This window comes from Hyla sarda, unplaced genomic scaffold (genome assembly GCF_029499605.1).
Source record: "Hyla sarda isolate aHylSar1 unplaced genomic scaffold, aHylSar1.hap1 scaffold_1037, whole genome shotgun sequence".
NCBI lineage: Eukaryota > Metazoa > Chordata > Amphibia > Anura > Hylidae > Hyla > Hyla sarda.
This window is the reverse complement of record NW_026607656.1, coordinates 41,876-67,403: the sequence shown is the minus strand read 5'-3', so window position 1 is coordinate 67,403 and position 25,528 is coordinate 41,876. Positions and strand designations below refer to the sequence as shown.

General features: G+C 46.1%; 12 non-coding genes across 12 annotated transcripts; all 12 read right to left on the bottom strand.

Moving 5' to 3' along the window:
• Positions 1-92: 92 nt before the first annotated feature.
• Positions 93-283, bottom strand: LOC130299128 (U2 spliceosomal RNA). Its single transcript, XR_008850321.1, has one exon. It is a non-coding gene; the product is annotated as a U2 spliceosomal RNA (small nuclear RNA).
• A 2,111-nt stretch (positions 284-2,394) lies between these two features.
• LOC130299111 (U2 spliceosomal RNA) lies at positions 2,395-2,585 on the bottom strand. The gene has a single exon (XR_008850305.1). It is a non-coding gene; the product is annotated as a U2 spliceosomal RNA (small nuclear RNA).
• Positions 2,586-4,682: 2,097 nt separating this feature from the next.
• On the bottom strand, positions 4,683-4,873 carry LOC130299110 (U2 spliceosomal RNA). The gene has a single exon (XR_008850304.1). It is a non-coding gene; the product is annotated as a U2 spliceosomal RNA (small nuclear RNA).
• A 2,086-nt stretch (positions 4,874-6,959) lies between these two features.
• LOC130299109 (U2 spliceosomal RNA) lies at positions 6,960-7,150 on the bottom strand. The gene has a single exon (XR_008850303.1). It is a non-coding gene; the product is annotated as a U2 spliceosomal RNA (small nuclear RNA).
• A 2,089-nt stretch (positions 7,151-9,239) lies between these two features.
• LOC130299108 (U2 spliceosomal RNA) lies at positions 9,240-9,430 on the bottom strand. The gene has a single exon (XR_008850302.1). It is a non-coding gene; the product is annotated as a U2 spliceosomal RNA (small nuclear RNA).
• Positions 9,431-11,528: 2,098 nt separating this feature from the next.
• On the bottom strand, positions 11,529-11,719 carry LOC130299106 (U2 spliceosomal RNA). Its single transcript, XR_008850300.1, has one exon. It is a non-coding gene; the product is annotated as a U2 spliceosomal RNA (small nuclear RNA).
• A 2,114-nt stretch (positions 11,720-13,833) lies between these two features.
• Positions 13,834-14,024, bottom strand: LOC130299132 (U2 spliceosomal RNA). The gene has a single exon (XR_008850325.1). It is a non-coding gene; the product is annotated as a U2 spliceosomal RNA (small nuclear RNA).
• A 2,088-nt stretch (positions 14,025-16,112) lies between these two features.
• On the bottom strand, positions 16,113-16,303 carry LOC130299136 (U2 spliceosomal RNA). The gene has a single exon (XR_008850329.1). It is a non-coding gene; the product is annotated as a U2 spliceosomal RNA (small nuclear RNA).
• A 2,084-nt stretch (positions 16,304-18,387) lies between these two features.
• On the bottom strand, positions 18,388-18,579 carry LOC130299135 (U2 spliceosomal RNA). The gene has a single exon (XR_008850328.1). It is a non-coding gene; the product is annotated as a U2 spliceosomal RNA (small nuclear RNA).
• Positions 18,580-20,675: 2,096 nt separating this feature from the next.
• Positions 20,676-20,866, bottom strand: LOC130299105 (U2 spliceosomal RNA). The gene has a single exon (XR_008850299.1). It is a non-coding gene; the product is annotated as a U2 spliceosomal RNA (small nuclear RNA).
• A 2,097-nt stretch (positions 20,867-22,963) lies between these two features.
• On the bottom strand, positions 22,964-23,153 carry LOC130299129 (U2 spliceosomal RNA). The gene has a single exon (XR_008850322.1). It is a non-coding gene; the product is annotated as a U2 spliceosomal RNA (small nuclear RNA).
• A 2,094-nt stretch (positions 23,154-25,247) lies between these two features.
• LOC130299104 (U2 spliceosomal RNA) lies at positions 25,248-25,438 on the bottom strand. Its single transcript, XR_008850298.1, has one exon. It is a non-coding gene; the product is annotated as a U2 spliceosomal RNA (small nuclear RNA).
• Positions 25,439-25,528: the final 90 nt, after the last annotated feature.

Sequence of the window (25,528 nt, the reverse complement as noted above, 5' to 3'; positions counted from 1 at the left end):
CAGCAGCAGCAAGGCCCACAGGGCTGGCTAGCTGGCTAGCCAGCAAGCAGGTAGCAATGAAAGTAGGAATCTTTCTTTTTAACCCTGTAAGGGGGTGGTGCACTGTACCCGAAGATACTGCCATATCGGGTCAATGCATAAGGCGACGGAAGCAAGCTTCGAAATCGGCCCCCGTTCTCAAAAATCCATTTAATATATGGTCCCCAGATAGGGGACGTATCAGATATTAAACTGATAAGAACAGATACTACACTTGATCTTAGCCAAAAGGCCGAGAAGCGATAACCGTGAAAGGGGCGGGCCCAACAAGGTCCCCTTCATGGGCACTATCACTGCTTGCTGTCAGGGAGGCTGCCAGACAATTTTCCATGCACACTCTGGGCTGGGGGGCAGTCAACCACCAGTACACACAGCAGAACCTAAACCCATACCATTATTGCTAAGCAGCAAGACAGGGGCCCATTGCACTCCCACGGGGCCTTTTTAAATGCAATCCATAACCCAGATTTGCCAGGAACCCTTCTTACTCCTCCTACTTGCATGTGACACTGGGCTTAGGATCTGCATAGGAAACACACACACAAGCACACACCTACCTTTGTTGCCTGCAGATGCCTCCTTGGCTGTCCCCAAACGGTATCAAACCAACACCCACGGGAAGCTGTAAGCATAGAGGACATGCCTGCACCCCATTGGACTTACCTGTGTGGGTTAAATCCGGGTTATTTGACAACCTATGGCGGTGATGGTTCTGCTCAGGCAGAGCAGTGCTGATGCTCCTCATAAAGCTGTCGCTGCTGTGAAGGTTCTAGGTGACATCACAAATCCCTATGGTTACATACACAACAAAGCTGGGTTGTTGTTGTTTACACTCTGCAAGGCCTGTGGAAGTGAGTGACATCATAGCACTGTAGTTCTGAGGGTTCAAGATGGATGCAACAATCTCCTGTTGCTTCTATGAAGGCCGTAATAGACGACATCACCAAACAGCTCCATAGTCACATACACAGCAAAGGAGAGATGTTGTTTACACCTAGTGATGTCAGTGGTATTGAGTGACATCACAGCACAGTGCTAAGGCTCCTGGGCCTGGACACAGCAGCGGCTGCAATATCTCAACGGAGAATACGTTTATATCTATGTGTGTGTGTGCGCATATATATATATATATATATATATATATATATATATATATATATTTCTCCGCCGAAATCACTTTTAAACCCATTTCCACCTTTTTTTCCCTTCTCTTCCTCTTACTTTTTTTTCACGTTTTTTTACGTTTTTCTCCTTTTCGCCTCTTTTCTGGGCGTATTATTCTTCTTTTTCTTCTTTTTTTTCGTCTAATGCATACCCCATCAGTGCAGCAATGCTTATTCAATACCGCCAGCAGATGGAGACACTGGGGGATAATTTTCTAAGGATTTATACTGATTTTTCCTGTCTGAATTTGTCGCACAGAAAGTTGCAGGCCAAATATGTGTGACATTTCTGCGACTTTAGCTTCTAGAGCATTTTTACAACATTATACATAGGTGCTGAATACATAAAAAGCGACTGTTCAGCGACAGACAAGTCGCATCGGCTGAAAGTAGGCCAGAATGTCAGTCCATGTTGGAGCAGGTTTAGATACAGTCTAAAGCATAGATCTCAAAGTCTGTGCACAGAATTTAGCAAGGGCCTCGCACCTTCTGATGCATCAGGTAGGTGCACAATAGCATAGCCTAACCCTCTGTACTTTGGTCTATATTGATGCGGGACATAGACAGCCAGCTGATGACCAATCCATTAGTGCAATGGATGGCTGGAAGCATTTGTCTTTGCCTTTGCAATACCACAGAAGCAATGCATGGTCAATGTACAGCAATGACACACCTGTGTGAACAGCCAGGAGACCCCCCCCCCCCCCCCCCATGTTATGTTACATAGTTACATAGTTAGTACGGTCGAAAAAAGACATATGTCCATCAAGTTCAACCAGGGAATTAAGGGGTAGGGGTGTGGCGCGATATTGGGGAAGGGATGAGATTTTATATTTCTTCATAAGCATTAATCTTATTTTGTCAATTAGGAACATTCAGCACCCACCCGCTATCAAGGCAGCTGCCTATCATGTCATGCCCTACCTGCACAGGTGTGCTGGCTACTCAAATGATCCAATTAAGGAGGCCATTTAGTCAGCAGCAGCAGAAGTCCTGTGCCTGGACGCTCCAACAGGGGCCAGACACAAGCAGAAGCAGAAGCAGCAGAAGCAGCAGCAGCAGAAGCAGCAGCAGCACCACCACCTTTTGTTTTTTGGCTGCAGCAGCAGCAAGGCCCACAGGGCTGGCTAGCTGGCTAGCCAGCAAGCAGGTAGCAATGAAAGTAGGAATCTTTCTTTTTAACCCTGTAAGGGGGTGGTGCACTGTACCCGAAGATACTGCCATATCGGGTCAATGCATAGGGCGACGGAAGCAAGCTTCGAAATCGGCCCCCGTTCTCAAAAATCCATTTAATATATGGTCCCCAGATAGGGGACGTATCAGATATTAAACTGATAAGAACAGATACTACACTTGATCTTAGCCAAAAGGCCGAGAAGCGATAACCGTGAAAGGGGCGGGCCCAACAAGGTCCCCTTCATGGGCACTATCACTGCTTGCTGTCAGGGAGGCTGCCAGACAATTTTCCATGCACACTCTGGGCTGGGGGGCAGTCAACCACCAGTACACACAGCAGAACCTAAACCCATACCATTATTGCTAAGCAGCAAGACAGGGGCCCATTGCACTCCCACGGGGCCTTTTTAAATGCAATCCATAACCCGGATTTGCCAGGAACCCTTCTTACTCCTCCTACTTGCATGTGACACTGGGCTTAGGATCTGCATAGGAAACACACACACAAGCACACACCTACCTTTGTTGCCTGCAGATGCCTCCTTGGCTGTCCCCAAACGGTATCAAACCAACACCCACGGGAAGCTGTAAGCATAGAGGACATGCCTGCACCCCATTGGACTTACCTGTGTGGGTTAAATCCGGGTTATTTGACAACCTATGGCGGTGATGGTTCTGCTCAGGCAGAGCAGTGCTGATGCTCCTCATAAAGCTGTCGCTGCTGTGAAGGTTCTAGGTGACATCACAAATCCCTATGGTTACATACACAACAAAGCTGGGTTGTTGTTGTTTACACTCTGCAAGGCCTGTGGAAGTGAGTGACATCATAGCACTGTAGTTCTGAGGGTTCAAGATGGATGCAACAATCTCCTGTTGCTTCTATGAAGGCCGTAATAGACGACATCACCAAACAGCTCCATAGTCACATACACAGCAAAGGAGAGATGTTGTTTACACCTAGTGATGTCAGTGGTATTGAGTGACATCACAGCACAGTGCTAAGGCTCCTGGGCCTGGACACAGCAGCGGCTGCAATATCTCAACGGAGAATACGTTTATATCTATGTGTGTGTGTGCGCATATATATATATATATATATATATATATATATATATATATATATATATATATTTCTCCGCCGAAATCACTTTTAAACCCATTTCCACCTTTTTTTCCCTTCTCTTCCTCTTACTTTTTTTTCACGTTTTTTTACGTTTTTCTCCTTTTCGCCTCTTTTCTGGGCGTATTATTCTTCTTTTTCTTCTTTTTTTTCGTCTAATGCATACCCCATCAGTGCAGCAATGCTTATTCAATACCGCCAGCAGATGGAGACACTGGGGGATAATTTTCTAAGGATTTATACTGATTTTTCCTGTCTGAATTTGTCGCACAGAAAGTTGCAGGCCAAATATGTGTGACATTTCTGCGACTTTAGCTTCTAGAGCATTTTTACAACATTATACATAGGTGCTGAATACATAAAAAGCGACTGTTCAGCGACAGACAAGTCGCATCGGCTGAAAGTAGGCCAGAATGTCAGTCCATGTTGGAGCAGGTTTAGATACAGTCTAAAGCATAGATCTCAAAGTCTGTGCACAGAATTTAGCAAGGGCCTCGCACCTTCTGATGCATCAGGTAGGTGCACAATAGCATAGCCTAACCCTCTGTACTTTGGTCTATATTGATGCGGGACATAGACAGCCAGCTGATGACCAATCCATTAGTGCAATGGATGGCTGGAAGCATTTGTCTTTGCCTTTGCAATACCACAGAAGCAATGCATGGTCAATGTACAGCAATGACACACCTGTGTGAACAGCCAGGAGACCCCCCCCCCCCCCATGTTATGTTACATAGTTACATAGTTAGTACGGTCGAAAAAAGACATATGTCCATCAAGTTCAACCAGGGAATTAAGGGGTAGGGGTGTGGCGCGATATTGGGGAAGGGATGAGATTTTATATTTCTTCATAAGCATTAATCTTATTTTGTCAATTAGGAACATTCAGCACCCACCCGCTATCAAGGCAGCTGCCTATCATGTCATGCCCTACCTGCACAGGTGTGCTGGCTACTCAAATGATCCAATTAAGGAGGCCATTTAGTCAGCAGCAGCAGAAGTCCTGTGCCTGGACGCTCCAACAGGGGCCAGACACAAGCAGAAGCAGAAGCAGCAGAAGCAGCAGCAGCACCACCTTTTGTTTTTTGGCTGCAGCAGCAGCAAGGCCCACAGGGCTGGCTAGCTGGCTAGCCAGCAAGCAGGTAGCAATGAAAGTAGGAATCTTTCTTTTTAACCCTGTAAGGGGGTGGTGCACTGTACCCGAAGATACTGCCATATCGGGTCAATGCATAGGGCGACGGAAGCAAGCTTCGAAATCGGCCCCCGTTCTCAAAAATCCATTTAATATATGGTCCCCAGATAGGGGACGTATCAGATATTAAACTGATAAGAACAGATACTACACTTGATCTTAGCCAAAAGGCCGAGAAGCGATAACCGTGAAAGGGGCGGGCCCAACAAGGTCCCCTTCATGGGCACTATCACTGCTTGCTGTCAGGGAGGCTGCCAGACAATTTTCCATGCACACTCTGGGCTGGGGGGCAGTCAACCACCAGTACACACAGCAGAACCTAAACCCATACCATTATTGCTAAGCAGCAAGACAGGGGCCCATTGCACTCCCACGGGGCCTTTTTAAATGCAATCCATAACCCGGATTTGCCAGGAACCCTTCTTACTCCTCCTACTTGCATATGACACTGGGCTTAGGATCTGCATAGGAAACACACACACAAGCACACACCTACCTTTGTTGCCTGCAGATGCCTCCTTGGCTGTCCCCAAACGGTATCAAACCAACACCCACGGGAAGCTGTAAGCATAGAGGACATGCCTGCACCCCATTGGACTTACCTGTGTGGGTTAAATCCGGGTTATTTGACAACCTATGGCGGTGATGGTTCTGCTCAGGCAGAGCAGTGCTGATGCTCCTCATAAAGCTGTCGCTGCTGTGAAGGTTCTAGGTGACATCACAAATCCCTATGGTTACATACACAACAAAGCTGGGTTGTTGTTGTTTACACTCTGCAAGGCCTGTGGAAGTGAGTGACATCATAGCACTGTAGTTCTGAGGGTTCAAGATGGATGCAACAATCTCCTGTTGCTTCTATGAAGGCCGTAATAGACGACATCACCAAACAGCTCCATAGTCACATACACAGCAAAGGAGAGATGTTGTTTACACCTAGTGATGTCAGTGGTATTGAGTGACATCACAGCACAGTGCTAAGGCTCCTGGGCCTGGACACAGCAGCGGCTGCAATATCTCAACGGAGAATACGTTTATATCTATGTGTGTGTGTGCGCATATATATATATATATATATATATATATATATATATATATTTCTCCGCCGAAATCACTTTTAAACCCATTTCCACCTTTTTTTCCCTTCTCTTCCTCTTACTTTTTTTTCACGTTTTTTTACGTTTTTCTCCTTTTCGCCTCTTTTCTGGGCGTATTATTCTTCTTTTTCTTCTTTTTTTTCGTCTAATGCATACCCCATCAGTGCAGCAATGCTTATTCAATACCGCCAGCAGATGGAGACACTGGGGGATAATTTTCTAAGGATTTATACTGATTTTTCCTGTCTGAATTTGTCGCACAGAAAGTTGCAGGCCAAATATGTGTGACATTTCTGCGACTTTAGCTTCTAGAGCATTTTTACAACATTATACATAGGTGCTGAATACATAAAAAGCGACTGTTCAGCGACAGACAAGTCGCATCGGCTGAAAGTAGGCCAGAATGTCAGTCCATGTTGGAGCAGGTTTAGATACAGTCTAAAGCATAGATCTCAAAGTCTGTGCACAGAATTTAGCAAGGGCCTCGCACCTTCTGATGCATCAGGTAGGTGCACAATAGCATAGCCTAACCCTCTGTACTTTGGTCTATATTGATGCGGGACATAGACAGCCAGCTGATGACCAATCCATTAGTGCAATGGATGGCTGGAAGCATTTGTCTTTGCCTTTGCAATACCACAGAAGCAATGCATGGTCAATGTACAGCAATGACACACCTGTGTGAACAGCCAGGAGACCCCCCCCCCCCCCCATGTTATGTTACATAGTTACATAGTTAGTACGGTCGAAAAAAGACATATGTCCATCAAGTTCAACCAGGGAATTAAGGGGTAGGGGTGTGGCGCGATATTGGGGAAGGGATGAGATTTTATATTTCTTCATAAGCATTAATCTTATTTTGTCAATTAGGAACATTCAGCACCCACCCGCTATCAAGGCAGCTGCCTATCATGTCATGCCCTACCTGCACAGGTGTGCTGGCTACTCAAATGATCCAATTAAGGAGGCCATTTAGTCAGCAGCAGCAGAAGTCCTGTGCCTGGACGCTCCAACAGGGGCCAGACACAAGCAGAAGCAGAAGCAGCAGAAGCAGCAGCAGCACCACCTTTTGTTTTTTGGCTGCAGCAGCAGCAAGGCCCACAGGGCTGGCTAGCTGGCTAGCCAGCAAGCAGGTAGCAATGAAAGTAGGAATCTTTCTTTTTAACCCTGTAAGGGGGTGGTGCACTGTACCCGAAGATACTGCCATATCGGGTCAATGCATAGGGCGACGGAAGCAAGCTTCGAAATCGGCCCCCGTTCTCAAAAATCCATTTAATATATGGTCCCCAGATAGGGGACGTATCAGATATTAAACTGATAAGAACAGATACTACACTTGATCTTAGCCAAAAGGCCGAGAAGCGATAACCGTGAAAGGGGCGGGCCCAACAAGGTCCCCTTCATGGGCACTATCACTGCTTGCTGTCAGGGAGGCTGCCAGACAATTTTCCATGCACACTCTGGGCTGGGGGGCAGTCAACCACCAGTACACACAGCAGAACCTAAACCCATACCATTATTGCTAAGCAGCAAGACAGGGGCCCATTGCACTCCCACGGGGCCTTTTTAAATGCAATCCATAACCCGGATTTGCCAGGAACCCTTCTTACTCCTCCTACTTGCATGTGACACTGGGCTTAGGATCTGCATAGGAAACACACACACAAGCACACACCTACCTTTGTTGCCTGCAGATGCCTCCTTGGCTGTCCCCAAACGGTATCAAACCAACACCCACGGGAAGCTGTAAGCATAGAGGACATGCCTGCACCCCATTGGACTTACCTGTGTGGGTTAAATCCGGGTTATTTGACAACCTATGGCGGTGATGGTTCTGCTCAGGCAGAGCAGTGCTGATGCTCCTCATAAAGCTGTCGCTGCTGTGAAGGTTCTAGGTGACATCACAAATCCCTATGGTTACATACACAACAAAGCTGGGTTGTTGTTGTTTACACTCTGCAAGGCCTGTGGAAGTGAGTGACATCATAGCACTGTAGTTCTGAGGGTTCAAGATGGATGCAACAATCTCCTGTTGCTTCTATGAAGGCCGTAATAGACGACATCACCAAACAGCTCCATAGTCACATACACAGCAAAGGAGAGATGTTGTTTACACCTAGTGATGTCAGTGGTATTGAGTGACATCACAGCACAGTGCTAAGGCTCCTGGGCCTGGACACAGCAGCGGCTGCAATATCTCAACGGAGAATACGTTTATATCTATGTGTGTGTGTGCGCATATATATATATATATATATATATATATATATATATATATATATATATTTCTCCGCCGAAATCACTTTTAAACCCATTTCCACCTTTTTTTCCCTTCTCTTCCTCTTACTTTTTTTCACGTTTTTTTACGTTTTTCTCCTTTTCGCCTCTTTTCTGGGCGTATTATTCTTCTTTTTCTTCTTTTTTTTCGTCTAATGCATACCCCATCAGTGCAGCAATGCTTATTCAATACCGCCAGCAGATGGAGACACTGGGGGATAATTTTCTAAGGATTTATACTGATTTTTCCTGTCTGAATTTGTCGCACAGAAAGTTGCAGGCCAAATATGTGTGACATTTCTGCGACTTTAGCTTCTAGAGCATTTTTACAACATTATACATAGGTGCTGAATACATAAAAAGCGACTGTTCAGCGACAGACAAGTCGCATCGGCTGAAAGTAGGCCAGAATGTCAGTCCATGTTGGAGCAGGTTTAGATACAGTCTAAAGCATAGATCTCAAAGTCTGTGCACAGAATTTAGCAAGGGCCTCGCACCTTCTGATGCATCAGGTAGGTGCACAATAGCATAGCCTAACCCTCTGTACTTTGGTCTATATTGATGCGGGACATAGACAGCCAGCTGATGACCAATCCATTAGTGCAATGGATGGCTGGAAGCATTTGTCTTTGCCTTTGCAATACCACAGAAGCAATGCATGGTCAATGTACAGCAATGACACACCTGTGTGAACAGCCAGGAGACCCCCCCCCCCCCCCCCCCCATGTTATGTTACATAGTTACATAGTTAGTACGGTCGAAAAAAGACATATGTCCATCAAGTTCAACCAGGGAATTAAGGGGTAGGGGTGTGGCGCGATATTGGGGAAGGGATGAGATTTTATATTTCTTCATAAGCATTAATCTTATTTTGTCAATTAGGAACATTCAGCACCCACCCGCTATCAAGGCAGCTGCCTATCATGTCATGCCCTACCTGCACAGGTGTGCTGGCTACTCAAATGATCCAATTAAGGAGGCCATTTAGTCAGCAGCAGCAGAAGTCCTGTGCCTGGACGCTCCAACAGGGGCCAGACACAAGCAGAAGCAGAAGCAGCAGCAGCACCACCTTTTGTTTTTTGGCTGCAGCAGCAGCAAGGCCCACAGGGCTGGCTAGCTAGCTAGCCAGCAAGCAGGTAGCAATGAAAGTAGGAATCTTTCTTTTTAACCCTGTAAGGGGGTGGTGCACTGTACCCGAAGATACTGCCATATCGGGTCAATGCATAGGGCGACGGAAGCAAGCTTCGAAATCGGCCCCCGTTCTCAAAAATCCATTTAATATATGGTCCCCAGATAGGGGACGTATCAGATATTAAACTGATAAGAACAGATACTACACTTGATCTTAGCCAAAAGGCCGAGAAGCGATAACCGTGAAAGGGGCGGGCCCAACAAGGTCCCCTTCATGGGCACTATCACTGCTTGCTGTCAGGGAGGCTGCCAGACAATTTTCCATGCACACTCTGGGCTGGGGGGCAGTCAACCACCAGTACACACAGCAGAACCTAAACCCATACCATTATTGCTAAGCAGCAAGACAGGGGCCCATTGCACTCCCACGGGGCCTTTTTAAATGCAATCCATAACCCGGATTTGCCAGGAACCCTTCTTACTCCTCCTACTTGCATGTGACACTGGGCTTAGGATCTGCATAGGAAACACACACACAAGCACACACCTACCTTTGTTGCCTGCAGATGCCTCCTTGGCTGTCCCCAAACGGTATCAAACCAACACCCACGGGAAGCTGTAAGCATAGAGGACATGCCTGCACCCCATTGGACTTACCTGTGTGGGTTAAATCCGGGTTATTTGACAACCTATGGCGGTGATGGTTCTGCTCAGGCAGAGCAGTGTTGATGCTCCTCATAAAGCTGTCGCTGCTGTGAAGGTTCTAGGTGACATCACAAATCCCTATGGTTACATACACAACAAAGCTGGGTTGTTGTTGTTTACACTCTGCAAGGCCTGTGGAAGTGAGTGACATCATAGCACTGTAGTTCTGAGGGTTCAAGATGGATGCAACAATCTCCTGTTGCTTCTATGAAGGCCGTAATAGACGACATCACCAAACAGCTCCATAGTCACATACACAGCAAAGGAGAGATGTTGTTTACACCTAGTGATGTCAGTGGTATTGAGTGACATCACAGCACAGTGCTAAGGCTCCTGGGCCTGGACACAGCAGCGGCTGCAATATCTCAACGGAGAATACGTTTATATCTATGTGTGTGTGTGCGCATATATATATATATATATATATATATATATATATATATATATATATATATTTCTCCGCCGAAATCACTTTTAAACCCATTTCCACCTTTTTTTCCCTTCTCTTCCTCTTACTTTTTTTTCACGTTTTTTTACGTTTTTCTCCTTTTCGCCTCTTTTCTGGGCGTATTATTCTTCTTTTTCTTCTTTTTTTTCGTCTAATGCATACCCCATCAGTGCAGCAATGCTTATTCAATACCGCCAGCAGATGGAGACACTGGGGGATAATTTTCTAAGGATTTATACTGATTTTTCCTGTCTGAATTTGTCGCACAGAAAGTTGCAGGCCAAATATGTGTGACATTTCTGCGACTTTAGCTTCTAGAGCATTTTTACAACATTATACATAGGTGCTGAATACATAAAAAGCGACTGTTCAGCGACAGACAAGTCGCATCGGCTGAAAGTAGGCCAGAATGTCAGTCCATGTTGGAGCAGGTTTAGATACAGTCTAAAGCATAGATCTCAAAGTCTGTGCACAGAATTTAGCAAGGGCCTCGCACCTTCTGATGCATCAGGTAGGTGCACAATAGCATAGCCTAACCCTCTGTACTTTGGTCTATATTGATGCGGGACATAGACAGCCAGCTGATGACCAATCCATTAGTGCAATGGATGGCTGGAAGCATTTGTCTTTGCCTTTGCAATACCACAGAAGCAATGCATGGTCAATGTACAGCAATGACACACCTGTGTGAACAGCCAGGAGACCCCCCCCCCCCCCATGTTATGTTACATAGTTACATAGTTAGTACGGTCGAAAAAAGACATATGTCCATCAAGTTCAACCAGGGAATTAAGGGGTAGGGGTGTGGCGCGATATTGGGGAAGGGATGAGATTTTATATTTCTTCATAAGCATTAATCTTATTTTGTCAATTAGGAACATTCAGCACCCACCCGCTATCAAGGCAGCTGCCTATCATGTCATGCCCTACCTGCACAGGTGTGCTGGCTACTCAAATGATCCAATTAAGGAGGCCATTTAGTCAGCAGCAGCAGAAGTCCTGTGCCTGGACGCTCCAACAGGGGCCAGACACAAGCAGAAGCAGAAGCAGCAGAAGCAGCAGCAGCACCACCTTTTGTTTTTTGGCTGCAGCAGCAGCAGCAAGGCCCACAGGGCTGGCTAGCTGGCTAGCCAGCAAGCAGGTAGCAATGAAAGTAGGAATCTTTCTTTTTAACCCTGTAAGGGGGTGGTGCACTGTACCCGAAGATACTGCCATATCGGGTCAATGCATAGGGCGACGGAAGCAAGCTTCGAAATCGGCCCCCGTTCTCAAAAATCCATTTAATATATGGTCCCCAGATAGGGGACGTATCAGATATTAAACTGATAAGAACAGATACTACACTTGATCTTAGCCAAAAGGCCGAGAAGCGATAACCGTGAAAGGGGCGGGCCCAACAAGGTCCCCTTCATGGGCACTATCACTGCTTGCTGTCAGGGAGGCTGCCAGACAATTTTCCATGCACACTCTGGGCTGGGGGGCAGTCAACCACCAGTACACACAGCAGAACCTAAACCCATACCATTATTGCTAAGCAGCAAGACAGGGGCCCATTGCACTCCCACGGGGCCTTTTTAAATGCAATCCATAACCCGGATTTGCCAGGAACCCTTCTTACTCCTCCTACTTGCATGTGACACTGGGCTTAGGATCTGCATAGGAAACACACACACAAGCACACACCTACCTTTGTTGCCTGCAGATGCCTCCTTGGCTGTCCCCAAACGGTATCAAACCAACACCCACGGGAAGCTGTAAGCATAGAGGACATGCCTGCACCCCATTGGACTTACCTGTGTGGGTTAAATCCGGGTTATTTGACAACCTATGGCGGTGATGGTTCTGCTCAGGCAGAGCAGTGCTGATGCTCCTCATAAAGCTGTCGCTGCTGTGAAGGTTCTAGGTGACATCACAAATCCCTATGGTTACATACACAACAAAGCTGGGTTGTTGTTGTTTACACTCTGCAAGGCCTGTGGAAGTGAGTGACATCATAGCACTGTAGTTCTGAGGGTTCAAGATGGATGCAACAATCTCCTGTTGCTTCTATGAAGGCCGTAATAGACGACATCACCAAACAGCTCCATAGTCACATACACAGCAAAGGAGAGATGTTGTTTACACCTAGTGATGTCAGTGGTATTGAGTGACATCACAGCACAGTGCTAAGGCTCCTGGGCCTGGACACAGCAGCGGCTGCAATATCTCAACGGAGAATACGTTTATATCTATGTGTGTGTGTGCGCATATATATATATATATATATATATATATATATATATATATATATATATATTATATATATATATATATATATTTCTCCGCCGAAATCACTTTTAAACCCATTTCCACCTTTTTTTCCCTTCTCTTCCTCTTACTTTTTTTTCACGTTTTTTTACGTTTTTCTCCTTTTCGCCTCTTTTCTGGGCGTATTATTCTTCTTTTTCTTCTTTTTTTTCGTCTAATGCATACCCCATCAGTGCAGCAATGCTTATTCAATACCGCCAGCAGATGGAGACACTGGGGGATAATTTTCTAAGGATTTATACTGATTTTTCCTGTCTGAATTTGTCGCACAGAAAGTTGCAGGCCAAATATGTGTGACATTTCTGCGACTTTAGCTTCTAGAGCATTTTTACAACATTATACATAGGTGCTGAATACATAAAAAGCGACTGTTCAGCGACAGACAAGTCGCATCGGCTGAAAGTAGGCCAGAATGTCAGTCCATGTTGGAGCAGGTTTAGATACAGTCTAAAGCATAGATCTCAAAGTCTGTGCACAGAATTTAGCAAGGGCCTCGCACCTTCTGATGCATCAGGTAGGTGCACAATAGCATAGCCTAACCCTCTGTACTTTGGTCTATATTGATGCGGGACATAGACAGCCAGCTGATGACCAATCCATTAGTGCAATGGATGGCTGGAAGCATTTGTCTTTGCCTTTGCAATACCACAGAAGCAATGCATGGTCAATGTACAGCAATGACACACCTGTGTGAACAGCCAGGAGACCCCCCCCCCCCATGTTATGTTACATAGTTACATAGTTAGTACGGTCGAAAAAAGACATATGTCCATCAAGTTCAACCAGGGAATTAAGGGGTAGGGGTGTGGCGCGATATTGGGGAAGGGATGAGATTTTATATTTCTTCATAAGCATTAATCTTATTTTGTCAATTAGGAACATTCAGCACCCACCCGCTATCAAGGCAGCTGCCTATCATGTCATGCCCTACCTGCACAGGTGTGCTGGCTACTCAAATGATCCAATTAAGGAGGCCATTTAGTCAGCAGCAGCAGAAGTCCTGTGCCTGGACGCTCCAACAGGGGCCAGACACAAGCAGAAGCAGAAGCAGCAGAAGCAGCAGCAGCACCACCTTTTGTTTTTTGGCTGCAGCAGCAGCAAGGCCCACAGGGCTGGCTAGCTGGCTAGCCAGCAAGCAGGTAGCAATGAAAGTAGGAATCTTTCTTTTTAACCCTGTAAGGGGGTGGTGCACTGTACCCGAAGATACTGCCATATCGGGTCAATGCATAGGGCGACGGAAGCAAGCTTCGAAATCGGCCCCCGTTCTCAAAAATCCATTTAATATATGGTCCCCAGATAGGGGACGTATCAGATATTAAACTGATAAGAACAGATACTACATTTGATCTTAGCCAAAAGGCCGAGAAGCGATAACCGTGAAAGGGGCGGGCCCAACAAGGTCCCCTTCATGGGCACTATCACTGCTTGCTGTCAGGGAGGCTGCCAGACAATTTTCCATGCACACTCTGGGCTGGGGGGCAGTCAACCACCAGTACACACAGCAGAACCTAAACCCATACCATTATTGCTAAGCAGCAAGACAGGGGCCCATTGCACTCCCACGGGGCCTTTTTAAATGCAATCCATAACCCGGATTTGCCAGGAACCCTTCTTACTCCTCCTACTTGCATGTGACACTGGGCTTAGGATCTGCATAGGAAACACACACACAAGCACACACCTACCTTTGTTGCCTGCAGATGCCTCCTTGGCTGTCCCCAAACGGTATCAAACCAACACCCACGGGAAGCTGTAAGCATAGAGGACATGCCTGCACCCCATTGGACTTACCTGTGTGGGTTAAATCCGGGTTATTTGACAACCTATGGCGGTGATGGTTCTGCTCAGGCAGAGCAGTGCTGATGCTCCTCATAAAGCTGTCGCTGCTGTGAAGGTTCTAGGTGACATCACAAATCCCTATGGTTACATACACAACAAAGCTGGGTTGTTGTTGTTTACACTCTGCAAGGCCTGTGGAAGTGAGTGACATCATAGCACTGTAGTTCTGAGGGTTCAAGATGGATGCAACAATCTCCTGTTGCTTCTATGAAGGCCGTAATAGACGACATCACCAAACAGCTCCATAGTCACATACACAGCAAAGGAGAGATGTTGTTTACACCTAGTGATGTCAGTGGTATTGAGTGACATCACAGCACAGTGCTAAGGCTCCTGGGCCTGGACACAGCAGCGGCTGCAATATCTCAACGGAGAATACGTTTATATCTATGTGTGTGTGTGCGCATATATATATATATATATATATATATATATATATATATTTCTCCGCCGAAATCACTTTTAAACCCATTTCCACCTTTTTTTCCCTTCTCTTCCTCTTACTTTTTTTTCACGTTTTTTTACGTTTTTCTCCTTTTCGCCTCTTTTCTGGGCGTATTATTCTTCTTTTTCTTCTTTTTTTTCGTCTAATGCATACCCCATCAGTGCAGCAATGCTTATTCAATACCGCCAGCAGATGGAGACACTGGGGGATAATTTTCTAAGGATTTATACTGATTTTTCCTGTCTGAATTTGTCGCACAGAAAGTTGCAGGCCAAATATGTGTGACATTTCTGCGACTTTAGCTTCTAGAGCATTTTTACAACATTATACATAGGTGCTGAATACATAAAAAGCGACTGTTCAGCGACAGACAAGTCGCATCGGCTGAAAGTAGGCCAGAATGTCAGTCCATGTTGGAGCAGGTTTAGATACAGTCTAAAGCATAGATCTCAAAGTCTGTGCACAGAATTTAGCAAGGGCCTCGCACCTTCTGATGCATCAGGTAGGTGCACAATAGCATAGCCTAACCCTCTGTACTTTGGTCTATATTGATGCGGGACATAGACAGCCAGCTGATGACCAATCCATTAGTGCAATGGATGGCTGGAAGCATTTGTCTTTGCCTTTGCAATACCACAGAAGCAATGCATGGTCAATGTACAGCAATGACACACCTGTGTGAACAGCCAGGAGACCCCCCCCCCCCCCCCCCCATGTTATGTTACATAGTTACATAGTTAGTACGGTCGAAAAAAGACATATGTCCATCAAGTTCAACCAGGGAATTAAGGGGTAGGGGTGTGGCGCGATATTGGGGAAGGGATGAGATTTTATATTTCTTCATAAGCATTAATCTTATTTTGTCAATTAGGAACATTCAGCACCCACCCGCTATCAAGGCAGCTGCCTATCATGTCATGCCCTACCTGCACAGGTGTGCTGGCTACTCAAATGATCCAATTAAGGAGGCCATTTAGTCAGCAGCAGCAGAAGTCCTGTGCCTGGACGCTCCAACAGGGGCCAGACACAAGCAGAAGCAGAAGCAGCAGAAGCAGCAGCAGCACCACCTTTTGTTTTTTGGCTGCAGCAGCAGCAAGGCCCACAGGGCTGGCTAGCTGGCTAGCCAGCAAGCAGGTAGCAATGAAAGTAGGAATCTTTCTTTTTAACCCTGTAAGGGGGTGGTGCACTGTACCCGAAGATACTGCCATATCGGGTCAATGCATAGGGCGACGGAAGCAAGCTTCGAAATCGGCCCCCGTTCTCAAAAATCCATTTAATATATGGTCCCCAGATAGGGGACGTATCAGATATTAAACTGATAAGAACAGATACTACACTTGATGTTAGCCAAAAGGCCGAGAAGCGATAACCGTGAAAGGGGCGGGCCCAACAAGGTCCCCTTCATGGGCACTATCACTGCTTGCTGTCAGGGAGGCTGCCAGACAATTTTCCATGCACACTCTGGGCTGGGGGGCAGTCAACCACCAGTACACACAGCAGAACCTAAACCCATACCATTATTGCTAAGCAGCAAGACAGGGGCCCATTGCACTCCCACGGGGCCTTTTTAAATGCAATCCATAACCCGGATTTGCCAGGAACCCTTCTTACTCCTCCTACTTGCATGTGACACTGGGCTTAGGATCTGCATAGGAAACACACACACAAGCACACACCTACCTTTGTTGCCTGCAGATGCCTCCTTGGCTGTCCCCAAACGGTATCAAACCAACACCCACGGGAAGCTGTAAGCATAGAGGACATGCCTGCACCCCATTGGACTTACCTGTGTGGGTTAAATCCGGGTTATTTGACAACCTATGGCGGTGATGGTTCTGCTCAGGCAGAGCAGTGCTGATGCTCCTCATAAAGCTGTCGCTGCTGTGAAGGTTCTAGGTGACATCACAAATCCCTATGGTTACATACACAACAAAGCTGGGTTGTTGTTGTTTACACTCTGCAAGGCCTGTGGAAGTGAGTGACATCATAGCACTGTAGTTCTGAGGGTTCTAGATGGATGCAACAATCTCCTGTTGCTTCTATGAAGGCCATAATAGACGACATCACCAAACAGCTCCATAGTCACATACACAGCAAAGGAGAGATGTTGTTTACACCTAGTGATGTCAGTGGTATTGAGTGACATCACAGCACAGTGCTAAGGCTCCTGGGCCTGGACACAGCAGCGGCTGCAATATCTCAACGGAGAATACGTTTATATCTATGTGTGTGTGTGCGCATATATATATATATATATATATATATATATATATATATATATATTTCTCCGCCGAAATCACTTTTAAACCCATTTCCACCTTTTTTTCCCTTCTCTTCCTCTTACTTTTTTTTCACGTTTTTTTACGTTTTTCTCCTTTTCGCCTCTTTTCTGGGCGTATTATTCTTCTTTTTCTTCTTTTTTTTCGTCTAATGCATACCCCATCAGTGCAGCAATGCTTATTCAATACCGCCAGCAGATGGAGACACTGGGGGATAATTTTCTAAGGATTTATACTGATTTTTCCTGTCTGAATTTGTCGCACAGAAAGTTGCAGGCCAAATATGTGTGACATTTCTGCGACTTTAGCTTCTAGAGCATTTTTACAACATTATACATAGGTGCTGAATACATAAAAAGCGACTGTTCAGCGACAGACAAGTCGCATCGGCTGAAAGTAGGCCAGAATGTCAGTCCATGTTGGAGCAGGTTTAGATACAGTCTAAAGCATAGATCTCAAAGTCTGTGCACAGAATTTAGCAAGGGTCTCGCACCTTCTGATGCATCAGGTAGGTGCACAATAGCATAGCCTAACCCTCTGTACTTTGGTCTATATTGATGCGGGACATAGACAGCCAGCTGATGACCAATCCATTAGTGCAATGGATGGCTGGAAGCATTTGTCTTTGCCTTTGCAATACCACAGAAGCAATGCATGGTCAATGTACAGCAATGACACACCTGTGTGAACAGCCAGGAGACCCCCCCCCCCCCCCCATGTTATGTTACTAGTTAGTACGGTCGAAAAAAGACATATGTCCATCAAGTTCAACCAGGGAATTAAGGGGTAGGGGTGTGGCGCGATATTGGGGAAGGGATGAGATTTTATATTTCTTCATAAGCATTAATCTTATTTTGTCAATTAGGAACATTCAGCACCCACCCGCTATCAAGGCAGCTGCCTATCATGTCATGCCCTAACCTGCACAGGTGTGCTGGCTACTCAAATGATCCAATTAAGGAGGCCATTTAGTCAGCAGCAGCAGAAGTCCTGTGCCTGGACGCTCCAACAGGGGCCAGACACAAGCAGAAGCAGAAGCAGCAGAAGCAAGCAGCAGCACCACCTTTTGTTTTTTGGCTGCAGCAGCAGCAAGGCCCACAGGGCTGGCTAGCTGGCTAGCCAGCAAGCAGGTAGCAATGAAAGTAGGAATCTTTCTTTTTAACCCTGTAAGGGGGTGGTGCACTGTACCCGAAGATACTGCCATATCGGGTCAATGCATAGGGCGACGGAAGCAAGCTTCGAAATCGGCCCCCGTTCTCAAAAATCCATTTAATATATGGTCCCCAGATAGGGGGACGTATCAGATATTAAACTGATAAGAACAGATACTACACTTGATCTTAGCCAAAAGGCCGAGAAGCGATAACCGTGAAAGGGGCGGGCCCAACAAGGTCCCCTTCATGGGCACTATCACTGCTTGCTGTCAGGGAGGCTGCAGACAATTTTCCATGCACACTCTGGGCTGGGGGGCAGTCAACCACCAGTACACACAGCAGAACTAAACCCATACCATTATTGCTAAGCAGCAAGACAGGGGCCCATTGCACTCCCACGGGGCCTTTTTAAATGCAATCCATAACCCCGGATTTGCCAGGAACCCTTCTTACTCCTCCTACTTGCATGTGACACTGGGCTTAGGATCTGCATAGGAAACACACACACAAGCACACACCTACCTTTGTTGCCTGCAGATGCCTCCTTGGCTGTCCCCAAACGGTATCAAACCAACACCCACGGGAAGCTGTAAGCATAGAGGACATGCCTGCACCCCATTGGACTTACCTGTGTGGGTTAAATCCGGGTTATTTGACAACCTATGGCGGTGATGGTTTCTGCTCAGGCAGAGCAGTGCTGATGCTCCTCATAAAGCTGTCGCTGCTGTGAAGGTTCTAGGTGACATCACAAATCCCTATGGTTACATACACAACAAAGCTGGGTTGTTGTTGTTTACACTCTGCAAGGCCTGTGGAAGTGAGTGACATCATAGCACTGTAGTTCTGAGGGTTCAAGATGGATGCAACAATCTCCTGTTGCTTCTATGAAGGCCGTAATAGACGACATCACCAAACAGCTCCATAGTCACATACACAGCAAAGGAGAGATGTTGTTTACACCTAGTGATGTCAGTGGTATTGAGTGACATCACAGCACAGTGCTAAGGCTCCTGGGCCTGGACACAGCAGCGGCTGCAATATCTCAACGGAGAATACGTTTATATATATGTGTGTGTGTGCGCGTATATATATATATATATATATATATATATATATATATATATATATATATTTCTCCGCCGAAATCACTTTTAAACCCATTTCCACCTTTTTTTCCCTTCTCTTCCTCTTACTTTTTTTTCACGTTTTTTTACGTTTTTCTCCTTTTCGCCTCTTTTCTGGGCGTATTATTCTTCTTTTTCTTCTTTTTTTTCGTCTAATGCATACCCCATCAGTGCAGCAATGCTTATTCAATACCGCCAGCAGATGGAGACACTGGGGGATAATTTTCTAAGGATTTATACTGATTTTTCCTGTCTGAATTTGTCGCACAGAAAGTTGCAGGCCAAATATGTGTGACATTTCTGCGACTTTAGCTTCTAGAGCATTTTTACAACATTATACAATAGGTGCTGAATACATAAAATGCGACTGTTCAGCGACAGACAAGTCGCATCGGCTGAAAGTAGGCCAGAATGTCAGTCCATGTTGGAGCAGGTTTTAGATACAGTCTAAAGCATAGATCTCAAAGTCTGTGCACAGAATTTAGCAAGGGCCTCGCACCTTCTGATGCATCAGGTAGGTGCACAATAGCATAGCCTAACCCTCTGTACTTTGGTCTATATTGATGCGGGACATAGACAGCCAGCTGATGACCAATCCATTAGTGCAATGGATGGCTGGAAGCATTTGTCTTTGCCTTTGCAATACCACAGAAGCAATGCATGGTCAATGTACAGCAATGACACACCTGTGTGAACAGCCAGGAGACCCCCCCCCCCCCATGTTATGTTACATAGTTACATAGTTAGTACGGTCGAAAAAAGACATATGTCCATCAAGTTCAACCAGGGAATTAAGGGGTAGGGGTGTGGCGCGATATTGGGGAAGGGATGAGATTTTATATTTCTTCATAAGCATTAATCTTATTTTGTCAATTAGGAACATTCAGCACCCACCCGCTATCAAGGCAGCTGCCTATCATGTCATGCCCTACCTGCACAGGTGTGCTGGCTACTCAAATGATCCAATTAAGGAGGCCATTTAGTCAGCAGCAGCAGAAGTCCTGTGCCTGGACGCTCCAACAGGGGCCAGACACAAGCAGAAGCAGAAGCAGCAGAAGCAGCAGCAGCACCACCTTTTGTTTTTTGGCTGCAGCAGCAGCAAGGCCCACAGGGCTGGCTAGCTGGCTAGCCAGCAAGCAGGTAGCAATGAAAGTAGGAATCTTTCTTTTTAACCCTGTAAGGGGGTGGTGCACTGTACCCGAAGATACTGCCATATCGGGTCAATGCATAGGGCGACGGAAGCAAGCTTCGAAATCGGCCCCCGTTCTCAAAAATCCATTTAATATATGGTCCCCAGATAGGGGACGTATCAGATATTAAACTGATAAGAACAGATACTACACTTGATCTTAGCCAAAAGGCCGAGAAGCGATAACCGTGAAAGGGGCGGGCCCAACAAGGTCCCCTTCATGGGCACTATCACTGCTTGCTGTCAGGGAGGTTGCCAGACAATTTTCCATGCACACTCTGGGCTGGGGGGCAGTCAACCACCAGTACACACAGCAGAACCTAAACCCATACCATTATTGCTAAGCAGCAAGACAGGGGCCCATTGCACTCCCACGGGGCCTTTTTAAATGCAATCCATAACCCGGATTTGCCAGGAACCCTTCTTACTCCTCCTACTTGCATGTGACACTGGGCTTAGGATCTGCATAGGAAACACACACACAAGCACACACCTACCTTTGTTGCCTGCAGATGCCTCCTTGGCTGTCCCCAAACGGTATCAAACCAACACCCACGGGAAGCTGTAAGCATAGAGGACATGCCTGCACCCCATTGGACTTACCTGTGTGGGTTAAATCCGGGTTATTTGACAACCTATGGCGGTGATGGTTCTGCTCAGGCAGAGCAGTGCTGATGCTCCTCATAAAGCTGTCGCTGCTGTGAAGGTTCTAGGTGACATCACAAATCCCTATGGTTACATACACAACAAAGCTGGGTTGTTGTTGTTTACACTCTGCAAGGCCTGTGGAAGTGAGTGACATCATAGCACTGTAGTTCTGAGGGTTCAAGATGGATGCAACAATCTCCTGTTGCTTCTATGAAGGCCGTAATAGACGACATCACCAAACAGCTCCATAGTCACATACACAGCAAAGGAGAGATGTTGTTTACACCTAGTGATGTCAGTGGTATTGAGTGACATCACAGCACAGTGCTAAGGCTCCTGGGCCTGGACACAGCAGCGGCTGCAATATCTCAACGGAGAATACGTTTATATCTATGTGTGTGTGTGCGCATATATATATATATATATATATATATATATAATATATATTATATATATATATATTTCTCCGCGAAATCACTTTTAAACCCATTTCCACCTTTTTTTCCCTTCTCTTCCTCTTACTTTTTTTTCACGTTTTTTTACGTTTTTCTCCTTTTCGCCTCTTTTCTGGGCGTATTATTCTTCTTTTTCTTCTTTTTTTTCGTCTAATGCATACCCCATCAGTGCAGCAATGCTTATTCAATACCGCCAGCAGATGGAGACACTGGGGGATAATTTTCTAAGGATTTATACTGATTTTTCCTGTCTGAATTTGTCGCACAGAAAGTTGCAGGCCAAATATGTGTGACATTTCTGCGACTTTAGCTTCTAGAGCATTTTTACAACATTATACATAGGTGCTGAATACATAAAAAGCGACTGTTCAGCGACAGGACAAGTCGCATCGGCTGAAAGTAGGCCAGAATGTCAGTCCATGTTGGAGCAGGTTTAGATACAGTCTAAAGCATAGATCTCAAAGTCTGTGCACAGAATTTAGCAAGGGCCTCGCACCTTCTGATGCATCAGGTAGGTGCACAATAGCATAGCCTAACCCTCTGTACTTTGGTCTATATTGATGCGGGACATAGACAGCCAGCTGATGACCAATCCATTAGTGCAATGGATGGCTGGAAGCATTTGTCTTTGCCTTTGCAATACCACAGAAGCAATGCATGGTCAATTGTACAGCAATGACACACCTGTGTGAACAGCCAGGAGACCCCCCCCCCCCCATGTTATGTTACATAGTTACATAGTTAGTACGGTCGAAAAAAGACATATGTCCATCAAGTTCAACCAGGAATTAAGGGGTAGGGGTGTGGCGCGATATTGGGGAAGGGATGAGATTTTATATTTCTTCATAAGCATTAATCTTATTTGTCAATTAGGAACATTCAGCACCCACCCGCTATCAAGGCAGCTGCCTATCATGTCATGCCCTACCTGCACAGGTGTGCTGGCTACTCAAATGATCCAATTAAGGAGGCCATTTAGTCAGCAGCAGCAGAAGTCCTGTGCCTGGACGCTCCAACAGGGGCCAGACACAAGCAGAAGCAGAAGCAGCAGAAGCAGCAGCAGCACCACCTTTTGTTTTTTGGCTGCAGCAGCAGCAAGGCCCACAGGGCTGGCTAGCTGGCTAGCCAGCAAGCAGGTAGCAATGAAAGTAGGAATCTTTCTTTTTAACCCTGTAAGGGGGTGGTGCACTGTACCCGAAGATACTGCCATATCGGGTCAATGCATAGGGCGACGGAAGCAAGCTTCGAAATCGGCCCCGTTCTCAAAAATCCATTTAATATATGGTCCCCAGATAGGGGACGTATCAGATATTAAACTGATAAGAACAGATACTACACTTGATCTTAGCCAAAAGGCCGAGAAGCGATAACCGTGAAAGGGGCGGGCCCAACAAGGTCCCCTTCATGGGCACTATCACTGCTTGCTGTCAGGGAGGCTGCCAGACAATTTTCCATGCACACTCTGGGCTGGGGGGCAGTCAACCACCAGTACACACAGCAGAACCTAAACCCATACCATTATTGCTAAGCAGCAAGACAGGGGCCCATTGCACTCCCACGGGGCCTTTTTAAATGCAATCCATAACCCGGATTTGCCAGTAACCCTTCTTACTCCTCCTACTTGCATGTGACACTGGGCTTAGGATCTGCATAGGAAACACACACACAAGCACACACCTACCTTTGTTGCCTGCAGATGCCTCCTTGGCTGTCCCCAAACGGTATCAAACCAACACCCACGGGAAGCTGTAAGCATAGAGGACATGCCTGCACCCCATTGGACTTACCTGTGTGGGTTAAATCCGGGTTATTTGACAACCTATGGCGGTGATGGTTCTGCTCAGGCAGAGCAGTGCTGATGCTCCTCATAAAGCTGTCGCTGCTGTGAAGGTTCTAGGTGACATCACAAATCCCTATGGTTTACATACACAACAAAGCTGGGTTGTTGTTGTTTTACACTCTGCAAGGCCTGTGGAAGTGAGTGACATCATAGCACTGTAGTTCTGAGGGTTCAAGATGGATGCAACAATCTCCTGTTGCTTCTATGAAGGCCGTAATAGACGACATCACCAAACAGCTCCATAGTCACATACACAGCAAAGGAGAGATGTTGTTTACACCTAGTGATGTCAGTGGTATTGAGTGACATCACAGCACAGTGCTAAGGCTCCTGGGCCTGGACACAGCAGCGGCTGCAATATCTCAACGGAGAATACGTTTATATCTATGTGTGTGTAGTGCGCATATATATATATATATAATATATATATATATATATATATATATATATTTCTCCGCCGAAATCACTTTTAAACCCATTTCCACCTTTTTTTCCTTCTCTTCCTCTTACTTTTTTTTCACGTTTTTTACGTTTTTCTCCTTTTCGCCTCTTTTCTGGGCGTATTATTCTTCTTTTTCTCTTTTTTTTCGTCTAATGCAGTACCCCATCAGTGCAGCAATGCTTATTCAATACCGCCAGCAGATGGAGACACTGGGGGATAATTTTCTAAGGATTTATACTGATTTTTCCTGTCTGAATTTGTCGCACAGAAAGTTGCAGGCCAAATATGTGTGACATTTCTGCGACTTTAGCTTCTAGAGCATTTTTACAACATTATACATAGGTGCTGAATACATAAAAAGCGACTGTTCAGCGACAGACAAGTCGCATCGGCTGAAAGTAGGCCAGAATGTCAGTCCATGTTGGAGCAGGTTTAGATACAGTCTAAAGCATAGATCTCAAAGTCTGTGCACAGAATTTAGCAAGGGCCTCGCACCTTCTGATGCATCAGGTAGGTGCACAATAGCATAGCCTAACCCTCTGTACTTTGGTCTATATTGATGCGGGACATAGACAGCCAGCTGATGACCAATCCATTAGTGCAATGGATGGCTGGAAGCATTTGTCTTTGCCTTTGCAATACCACAGAAGCAATGCATGGTCAATGTACAGCAATGACACACCTGTGTGAACAGCCAGGAGACCCCCCCCCCCCCCCATGTTATGTTACATAGTTACATAGTTAGTACGGTCGAAAAAAGACATATGTCCATCAAGTTCAACCAGGGAATTAAGGGGTAGGGGTGTGGCGCGATATTGGGGAAGGGATGAGATTTTATATTTCTTCATAAGCATTAATCTTATTTTGTCAATTAGGAACATTCAGCACCCACCCGCTATCAAGGCAGCTGCCTATCATGTCATGCCCTACCTGCACAGGTGTGCTGGCTACTCAAATGATCCAATTAAGGAGGCCATTTAGTCAGCAGCAGCAGAAGTCCTGTGCCTGGACGCTCCAACAGGGGCCAGACACAAGCAGAAGCAGAAGCAGCAGAAGCAGCAGCAGCACCACCTTTTGTTTTTTGGCTGCAGCAGCAGCAAGGCCCACAGGGCTGGCTAGCTGGCTAGCCAGCAAGCAGGTAGCAATGAAAGTAGGAATCTTTCTTTTTAACCCTGTAAGGGGGTGGTGCACTGTACCCGAAGATACTGCCATATCGGGTCAATGCATAGGGCGACGGAAGCAAGCTTCGAAATCGGCCCCCGTTCTCAAAAATCCATTTAATATATGGTCCCCAGATAGGGGACGTATCAGATATTAAACTGATAAGAACAGATACTACACTTGATCTTAGCCAAAAGGCCGAGAAGCGATAACCGTGAAAGGGGCGGGCCCAACAAGGTCCCCTTCATGGGCACTATCACTGCTTGCTGTCAGGGAGGCTGCCAGACAATTTTCCATGCA